Here is a 9,015-nt window from a genome sequence, read left to right as displayed (position 1 = left end):
TGCCTCGGTGTCCTGCAGCTGCCGTGCAGGGCGGCTTCGGCGACGCGAAACCGGCTCAGGCAGGCTGGGGAAACGCCCGGGCCACACAGGCCAAGTTTGTCATCGCGCCCGCGGGGACACCCCGCGCTGCCTCTGAGCGACCGGCCTGAGGCCTGGGGAAGGATTCACCAACGGCTCCCTCGGACTCGGATGTCCAGAACAGGGCTGAGCTCCTGGGGGGCCCGGAGTCTGGCCTTGCTGCGGTCTCTGGAGCAGCATTCCAGGAGGCCTGGAGGGACGGGAGGAATAAGAAGGGGAGGGCGGTAAAAGAGGGTGCTCTAACCGGGAGGGCCGCCCCTTACAGAGCAGGCCAGGACTGAAAAATAGGCTCCCTCAGATCCACTTTCCTACGGGGATTCCTAAGGAGATATTAAAATTGTCCCAACTTTTATTCATGTCGAATGAATGGCATTTGCCACGGACTCACCAGCAGGGAATAAAAGGAGCCAGACTGATCTATAGCGGCCACCTAAGGGGAAGTCAGAGGCTGGGCCTACCACTGAACCTCTGGAAATGACTGAAATTCCACCTTAATTCCCAGAGATCAAGTCATCCTCCGGACTGTTTAGGAGGTAAAATGCACTTATCCTTTTAGTTTCTTTTTTTTTTTTAATGTATAATCGGCGTTTTATTTTTCCCCCCAGAGGACAGACAGTTCTTCAGTCCTTAAAGACTCGGCTCCCTTACATGGGCTTTGGTGGAGGGCGAGGGGCAGCACCCGCAGGTCTAAATTGGGGTGGGGGTGTTCGGTCCTTGCGAGCTTCCCGAGATCGGTTCCTGACAGCCTTGCTATGAATGGCTCAACTCAGCTTCACATGCAGCTTGAGGAGCACATAGGCATGGAAGACACTTGCTTCGGAGATGTCCCTGATGGCTGTGGCCTCTACTATGTTTCGGATGACGAACTTCTTAATAGCCTTGTCCTTGGGCACGCATCATGCGCAGTTTATGCAGCGAATAGGCTGCACATGGCCACGGCCCTTTTTGGCACTGCCTTTGTTCCTTCTTTTTTTTGTCATCTCGGAAGCGAGGCCGCAAGTCCTTTTAGCTTCTGATAGGAGATTGGGTAGGTTAAAGCACTGGCGTCCTAGGGAGAGGGAAGTCAGGACACAAAAGGGGAGAAGGAGCTACCCTTCCCTGAGGCTATCTAGAGAGACTCTCAGAGGTGTCACCAGATCCCCGCAGATCATTGGGAAAGTTATAAAATTTGGCTCATCCAACTCACTTCACGCACTCTGATCCTCAGAAGGTTGATTTTCTGCCCCTTGTGGAGTTCTGTCACAGAGACTGAACCTACCGGGCACTCCGGGCCACAGGTATACATATGAACAAGGAACCCCCAAGTTCTCCACTGGCCACACTTGCCTCTAGGCAGTCGTGTCATCAGAGTAAGATTCAAAACAAGCTCTCTCCCAGAATTCGTTAGAATCACTTCTGTTTCCTCTTCCAGGGAGTGAAGCAAAGCCACACTCAAAATAACAAGGAAACGGAACCAGCAGTTAGCGTAATGGCTATGTCACTGAACTCCCATGTAGTCGACCGCAGTTTGAATCCTAGACCCGGTGGCTTAAACTCACATCAGGCATGTGTGTGTGCATGCCCAAGATCCTGAGAGGAGAACAGAGGAGAAGGGATTGCGGTGTGGCCATCTCCCCTGGGGGGTGATTTCTCCCTTTCTGACTCGCTCTGTCTTTCTTTCTGGCGAGTACACGTACCCTATTGCAAAAACCTCTCCAAAAAAAGAAAAATGATAAAAATAACAAGAAAGCACTGTGGTAGGCAGCTCAACACTCTCCCATCCTATGACAGCACCATCAAGGCAAAGGGCAAAGGAAAAAAAGCCAATAAATCAAATAAACATGGCTCCGACAGAGTAAAAACCCCAAGTGACATTAGTGTTAAACTTGTTTTTTCCTTCATGAGAGAGAAGGAAAGAGGAGCATCCTCGACAGGTTCTTAAGCCACATCTCCCTTCCCCCAGCTAGTCAGGATTTTGGGCGTGCACCCAACATGTTTTAGGTTGACTGGAGGTCTGAACCCATGGTCAGCCATGTGGCTTCTAGCACCACAGATCGCTGTGCTGCCACTCGCACCATCCGGGGCTGGACTTAAGCAATGTTTTAAGAATTATTTAATGTATTATTTTAATTTGTTATAAAGCAAATGCACTCACCAAGGAGAGGGGGAAAGTGAGAAAGCAAGCTGCCAGGTCCAGGACTTGAACTGCGGTTGACCATGTAGGAGTACACTGCCTTAACAACCACATCACCTGCTGGCCCCCTAAACATCTTTATTTCTAAGAGAGATTTTTACTATAGGGTGCATGTGCTCACCAGAGAGACAGAGACAGAAAGTGAGAAATCACCCCCCTACCCCAGGGTCAGGGGAATGGCCATGCCGCAATCCCCTCTCCTTCATTCTCTTCTTTTTTTTTCTTCTTTTGAGAGGTTTTCGCTAGAGGGCCTGTGCACTCGCCAGACAGACAGAGAGAGACAGAGAGATAGAAAGCGAGAAATCACCCCCCAGGGGGGATGGCCACACCGCAGTCCCTTCTCCATTCTCCCCTTGGGCTCTTGGGTACGAACACACACGCATCCGGCGTGAGTTTAAGCCACCAGGTCCAGGACTTGAACCGCGGTCAACTATGTGGGAGTCCAGCGACATAGCCATTATGCTAACTGCTGGTCCCACCTTCATTCTGTTCTCAGGATCTTGGGCACACACACACATACACACAGCATGAGTTTTAAGCCACTGGGTCTAGGACTTGACCTGTGGTCACTTAAATGAGAGTCCAATAACATAACCGTTTCACCATCTGCTGGTCCCAACATTATTTTTTCTCTAGAGAATTATTTAATTTTATTTATTCATCCATTTATTTCAATTTGACCAGAGAGAGAAACAGAGGGACAGTGAGAAAGCAAGCCACCAGGTCCAGGATTCAAACCATGATCAGCCATGTGGGAGTGTCCAGCTTTAACCACCACGCCACCTGCTGGTCCCCATCCCAACATTCTTCTTTTTTTTTTGAGAGGTTTCCGCTATAGGGCGCGTGCACTCGCCAGACAGAGAGAGAGAGAGACAGAGACAGAAAGCGAGAAATCACCCCCCAGGGGGGATGGTCACACCGCAGTCCCTTCTCCTCCATTCTCCTCTCGGGATCCTGGGCACACACGCACACGTGCCCGGCGTGAGTTCTAAGCCACCGGGTCTGGGACATGAACCGCGGTCAACTATGTAGGAGTCCAGCGACATAGCCATTACGCTAACTGCTGGTTCCCCCAACATTATTCTTAATGATGGAAAATCTATCCTATTTAGACATAGTCTTGACTCCTCTTCATTAGGCCAGACCCCTGCTGATTGCAAAGTAAAGCCCCTGTCTCTGGACCCAGCATTTCGGGAGGCTTAGAGGAAAGGGTAGGGGAAGGGAAGGGAGGGATAAGAAGGGATGGGGGGGGGGCGATGAAAGAGGGTCCTCTGACTGGGAGCATGGGTGCTACAGAAGGTGTGCTGGTTGTTAACCATCTGAAAAGGAGATTTTAATTTCTTCCCTCACCATCTAGAAAAAAAGAGAATAAGAGAGTAAGGGTCCCTCTATATGTTTCAAGAAATATCATCAAGATAAAGTATACAGTCCAGACAAAATTTAATCCACCTTGGGTCTCCCTTTCTACCACCAAATGTTTGCTTGGGGAGTAACTACTTAATATCTAACCAGAATCAGCCTGATGTGATCGAGTCAAGGGAGAGTAAGTCACTCTCTCCCTACAGCAAGCGACAATGTTGATCCCCTCAATATAGATACAGAAGAGGGCTGACTCTGGAGCTTAGCTGATTACAAGAGCCAGAACCCAAATGCGGTTTAAATAACCAACTGCAATTCAAACCCCAGACCTGGCATTTTGTGACATACTCCCAGCACGTGTGAATATGTGCCTCAAATCCCAACTGGCTAGAAATGAACAAGGGATTGTGATGTGACCATGCGCCCATTAGGAAGGGGTTCTTTTTCCCTCTCCTTCTCTTTCTCATTTTCTTTGTCTCCCTGTCTCTCTCTAGTGAGCACATATACCCTCTAGCAATTAAATTTTTAAAAAATAATTAAAATTTTCCTGATGACCCAGTAATTCTTTAAAAATAATCATACTAAAAATTTTGAAGATGTGGACAAAAGAAACAGCAGGCATCTGAGGACCACAGCCATCACTACCGACTGCATAGAGGCCAAGAACCCAGAATTCTCAAGGGCCTTTTACATGTTGGTATAGGCCATTGCTCTCTTCCCTCATCCTCGCCCCATGTGTTCAATGTCTACTAAGTGAAGACTTGAGGATCTATAGCTGAATACAGGAAAGACAAGTCTTCAATACATGGAGAACAGTCACCATCTCATGCCCTGATCCCTCCTCCTGTCATCAGCTTTTCCCACCATCTGGGAAGCCACCTCCACCTGGTATTTTCACCAGATCTAAGCAGTCACATTAGAGATCCAGGCACAGGTAACCAATACACAAGAAGTCATTACTCTTCATATTTTCATAGTACGTTACAATCTACAAAGTACTTTTATGTAATTTTCTTTACAAAGTTCTCATTTTAATCCCCTAGTTAGAGCAGGGCTCTGAGGCCATGTTATGGGCTGAATTATGTACTCCCAATCTATATGCTGAAGTCCTAACCCACAGTACCTAAGATATGACTATATTTCAAGAGCAGATTTTTGTGTTATTAAGTTTATTTCTTCCATGAGCAAAAGACAGAGGGAAAGACTGCACCTTCAACAGAGTTGACACCACAATGCACCCCCAGCTTTCAGCCATCATGGGCATGCACATGCCAGACGTACTCAGGGAGGTCTCTGGACTTGAACTTGAGCTGGAATTGCCTCGTAAAGCATGTTTTCACCACTGTGCCACCCTCTGGCTCCCTGAGATAGAGTCTTTAAAGAGATAGGTTAAATGAGGTCACATTGGTGGGCCCTAATACCAGTGGTGTCCTTAAAAGGAGAGAAGGTTAGGGCACAGACACCCACAGAGGGATGTCCATATGGCGACACGGGGAGAAGACACCATCTACAAGTCAAGGAGAGAGGCCTCAGGAGAAACTAACCATGCTGAAATTTTTATCTCAGACTTCTAGCCTCCATAATTGTATTGTACGGTTTGTGGTATTTGGTACAGCAGCCCTATCAAACTTAATATACACAGGATAGTCAGGCAGCCATCAAGTAGAAGAGACAAATTATAGCCCTATTAATGGATTGAAGACATAATGTTCTTTTTTTAATTGTCAGAAGGCACATGTTCTTGACGAAAGAGATGGAGAGACACACAGAGAGAGAAAGCACTCCCAGCAGGTGTGGTCATGCCACAATCCCTTCTCTTCCATTTCTCTATCCTGTCGAGATTTGGGAGAATGGAGGAGAAGGGAAGAGGAGAATGGAGGAGAGGGAATTGCAGCATGGCCATCCCCCATAGGGGATGATTTCTTGCCTTCCGTCTCTCTGTTTTTCTCTGTCTCTCCAGCAAGCACACGTGCCCTATAGCAAAAACTTCCCTAAATAAAAAATAAAAAAATAATAATAATTGGAGGATGTTGGGTGAGTGAGAGGAGTGAGGGGACAAAAGCCTCACAAGGAAACTGAGAACCACTGTGCTGGGCAGACACCCTGGAGACAGCTGGAAGTCCCGCATGGATGGGATTCATCAAGAGACTACAGGTCAAAGCACAATCCACAGCCTGTTAGACTCAACCACATCAGTTGGGCACAAAAACTCATCCAGAGTATTAATTTAGTTTCTTACATTCTAGTGAGCAGGACCCCAGCAGAGGGTGAGAGAGCCCCTGGAACTGGCAGCTTCGAGGTCACTTAACTCTTCCTCTGAGATACTGTGTTTAGCATTGTTTCATTCAACACACACTCCCCAAGCTTTCACACATACCTCAGGTCTTCCTTCAGGGCTCTCATGCCAGTAAGGGAAGGATGATGAATACCAACCCTTATGTTCAGAGGTGAGTGCTTTCAGGAAAAGTAAAGCACAGTGAGAGAAGAACAAGTGGTCAGAGTTTTTGTTTTGTTTTTATTTTAGTTTATTTATTTCTTCCATGAGAGAGAGAGGAAGGGAGAAAAACAGACAATCACACCCAACAGGTACCCACAAGTAATCCACTCCATCTCTACTGGACTGGATCATGGGCATGGGCATGAACCCAGTTGCACAGGGAGGTCCCAGACGTGAACCCAAGACCTTCCACATATGGATCCAGTGCACCATCACCCAGCCCAGAGAACATGTGCTATTTTTTGGTTTTTCAATTTCTTAATTTTTACTTTTTATTTATTTATTTTTTGCTATAGGGCACATGAGCTTACTGGAGAGAGAAAGTGAGAAATCACCCACAGGGGAGATGGTTACACCACAATTCCTTCTCCTACAGTCTCCTCTTGGGAATTTGGGCATGTGTGCACATGCACCCAGCATGCTTTTCAAGCTGCAGGTCCAGGACTCAAAACATAAAGTCAGCCATGTGGGTTCCAGCCACCTTAACCATCACCCACCAGCTGGTCCAGGGTGCTATTTTGATGAGAGAATCAAAAAACAACTGGGGCAGGGGTGACCAGCAGTTAGTGTAATGGCTGTGTCGCTGGACTCCCATGTAGTCGACCACTGTTCGCATCCCAGACCCGGTGGCTTAAACTCACACTGGGTGTGTGTGCGTGTGTGCCCAAGATCCTGAGAGGAGAATGGAGGAGAAGGGATTGAGGCATGGCCATCCCCCCTGAGGGCGATTTCTCGCTTTTTGTTTCTCTGTCTCTCTCTCTGTCTGTCTTTCTGGTGAGTGCACGCACCCTGTAGCAAAAAAAAAAACAAAAAACTGGGAAGATGACATCTAAACAAAAGGGGGTAGCTGTTGGGCCACTTGATGGGTAAATTACCTCAATTTACCTGCATGGTATTACAGGTAAATCTATACCAGAATCAAATAAGTCTCTGTGATTAGCTCTATGCCATCTGTAATATTACTAAAAGCAACCTCATCACCAGAAGAACCCATTCCAGATGTTTGCCCCCATTTGCAAAATCATGACTCAACTGCCCAGCTCTGCTTGCTGCAAGCATTTATTAGCTGTTCACCACACTAGGCCAGCAATCACCAAAGATAGACATAGACACATGACCTACTTAGGTGTCAGCTGCCCGGACGTGCATATCAGAGCTCTGAGGACACGCACACTCAAGAGCATGTTGGACACGCTGTCCTGCGCAGATCCTTCCTGGGGCCTCACTTGCTGTATCCGGTTACACAGCCATGCACGCATACAGATGCACAGTCACTGGCACAGTTTTGCTACTGCTATCTTTGGCAATAGCACGCGTCTGTGGACGCCCCTTGAGGGCCATGTCCACCTGTGGTTATCTTTTAGCAGGGTGTTAGCCTTATAAAGGCAGGCACATGCCCATGCCACTCAAGCAAAAGGAATTCAAGGACATCACCTCAGAGCTCTGAGAACAGTACTCTCCATTTAGGAGGTGAGACAGGACTCAGAGCTCAGCTCCGCTTACTGAGATTTTGCAGCCGTGGTTTTTAAACTCTGATGCACTGGAAACTCATGTAGGTGTGTGGAAAATAAAGATTCCTAGTCCCGCAACCCAGGGACATGGACTCGTGCAGTCAGGCTGAGGAAGCTGGAATTTTACAATTTATTACCCCTAGCTGGGAGTCTCAGAGGCCAGCAGGCAACAAAGCACAATCTGGGGAACTTTCACAGCCAAAACCTAGTGGTGGAGGCCAGGTTTTTAGAGCTTCAACCTCCCAGGGTAGCAAGCAGTCAGCCTTAGAGAACACAGGCTAGCTTCCTTTAAAAACCAAAGTACACACCCCTCCAAAGTCTAAGCAAGGAAGAGGTCCAAAGGAGTTGCTGGATAGGGGAGCAATGGCATGGCGGGGTGATTTTCAAGTCATCTTAGCACTCCCGGGCTCTTAGCTGCAAGAGCACCTTCCCCTTGGAGTTTTACTTGTTGCTTGTTTGTTTTCAACTCTGATTTCCACTATGCCCATCAAAACTCCCATCCTATATGAAAAGTCTCTTTCCCCTTATACCCTGAGTATAACTAAAATGAACTAATGTGAAGCCAGTAGGTGCCATGGAGGTTAAGGCAGTTGGATCCTGCATGGCTGACTTAATGGTTTGAGTCCCAGACCTGACCTGACATCTTGAGAATCACATCAGGCTTTCCCAAAATCGCAAGAGAAAAGTGGAGGAGAAGGGATTGCAGCGTGACCATCTCCCCTTGGGGGTATGGGTGATTTCTCTCTCTCACTCTCTCTCTCTGTGTGTGTGTGTGTGTGTGTTTGTGTGTCTGTGTGTCTGTCTAACGCACACTATAGAAGAAACTGAAAAAAAAAATCAACTGGTATTTGCAAAAGAATGTAATGAAACTGAAGGAGAAGACAACTAAGGGAAATCATGATTGAAAATACAAAGCGACAGGTGACCAAATGTCCATGATGTATTTTCTTCTATTTATTTATTTATTTATTTATTTGCAATAGGGAGTGTGCACTTGCCAGAGAGACAGAAAGTGAAAAATCACCTCCAGGGGATGGCCACATTGCAATCCCTTCTCCTCCATGCTCTTCTCAGGAATTTGGACATGCACACACACGCACCCCACATGTTTCAAGGCATTGTGTTCAGGACTTAAATCGTGTCCACATGGGAGTCCAGCACTTTAACCACTACGCCACCCACTGCCCCCCATGCTATAGATTCTTTTTTTTTTTTTTTTTTGGAGAGGTTTTTGCTATAGGGAGCGTGCGCTCGCCAGACAGACAGAGACATAGAGACAGAAGGCAAGAAATCACCCCCCAGGGGGGACGGTCACACCGCAATCCCTTCTCCTCCGTTCTCCTCTCGGGATCTTGGGCACGCACGCACACACGCCCGGCGTGAGTTTTAAGCCACCA

The 9,015-nt window shown here is 47.5% G+C and overlaps 1 pseudogene; it reads right to left on the bottom strand.

Moving 5' to 3' along the window:
• Window positions 1-694: 694 nt before the first annotated feature.
• LOC102501203 (40S ribosomal protein S26-like) lies at window positions 695-1,226 on the bottom strand (annotated as a pseudogene).
• Window positions 1,227-9,015: the final 7,789 nt, after the last annotated feature.

The sequence above is a fragment of the Tupaia chinensis genome, unplaced genomic scaffold, assembly GCF_000334495.1.
Source record: "Tupaia chinensis unplaced genomic scaffold, TupChi_1.0 Scaffold000175_1, whole genome shotgun sequence".
NCBI lineage: Eukaryota > Metazoa > Chordata > Mammalia > Scandentia > Tupaiidae > Tupaia > Tupaia belangeri.
This window is presented reverse-complemented; position numbering and strand designations above follow the sequence as displayed.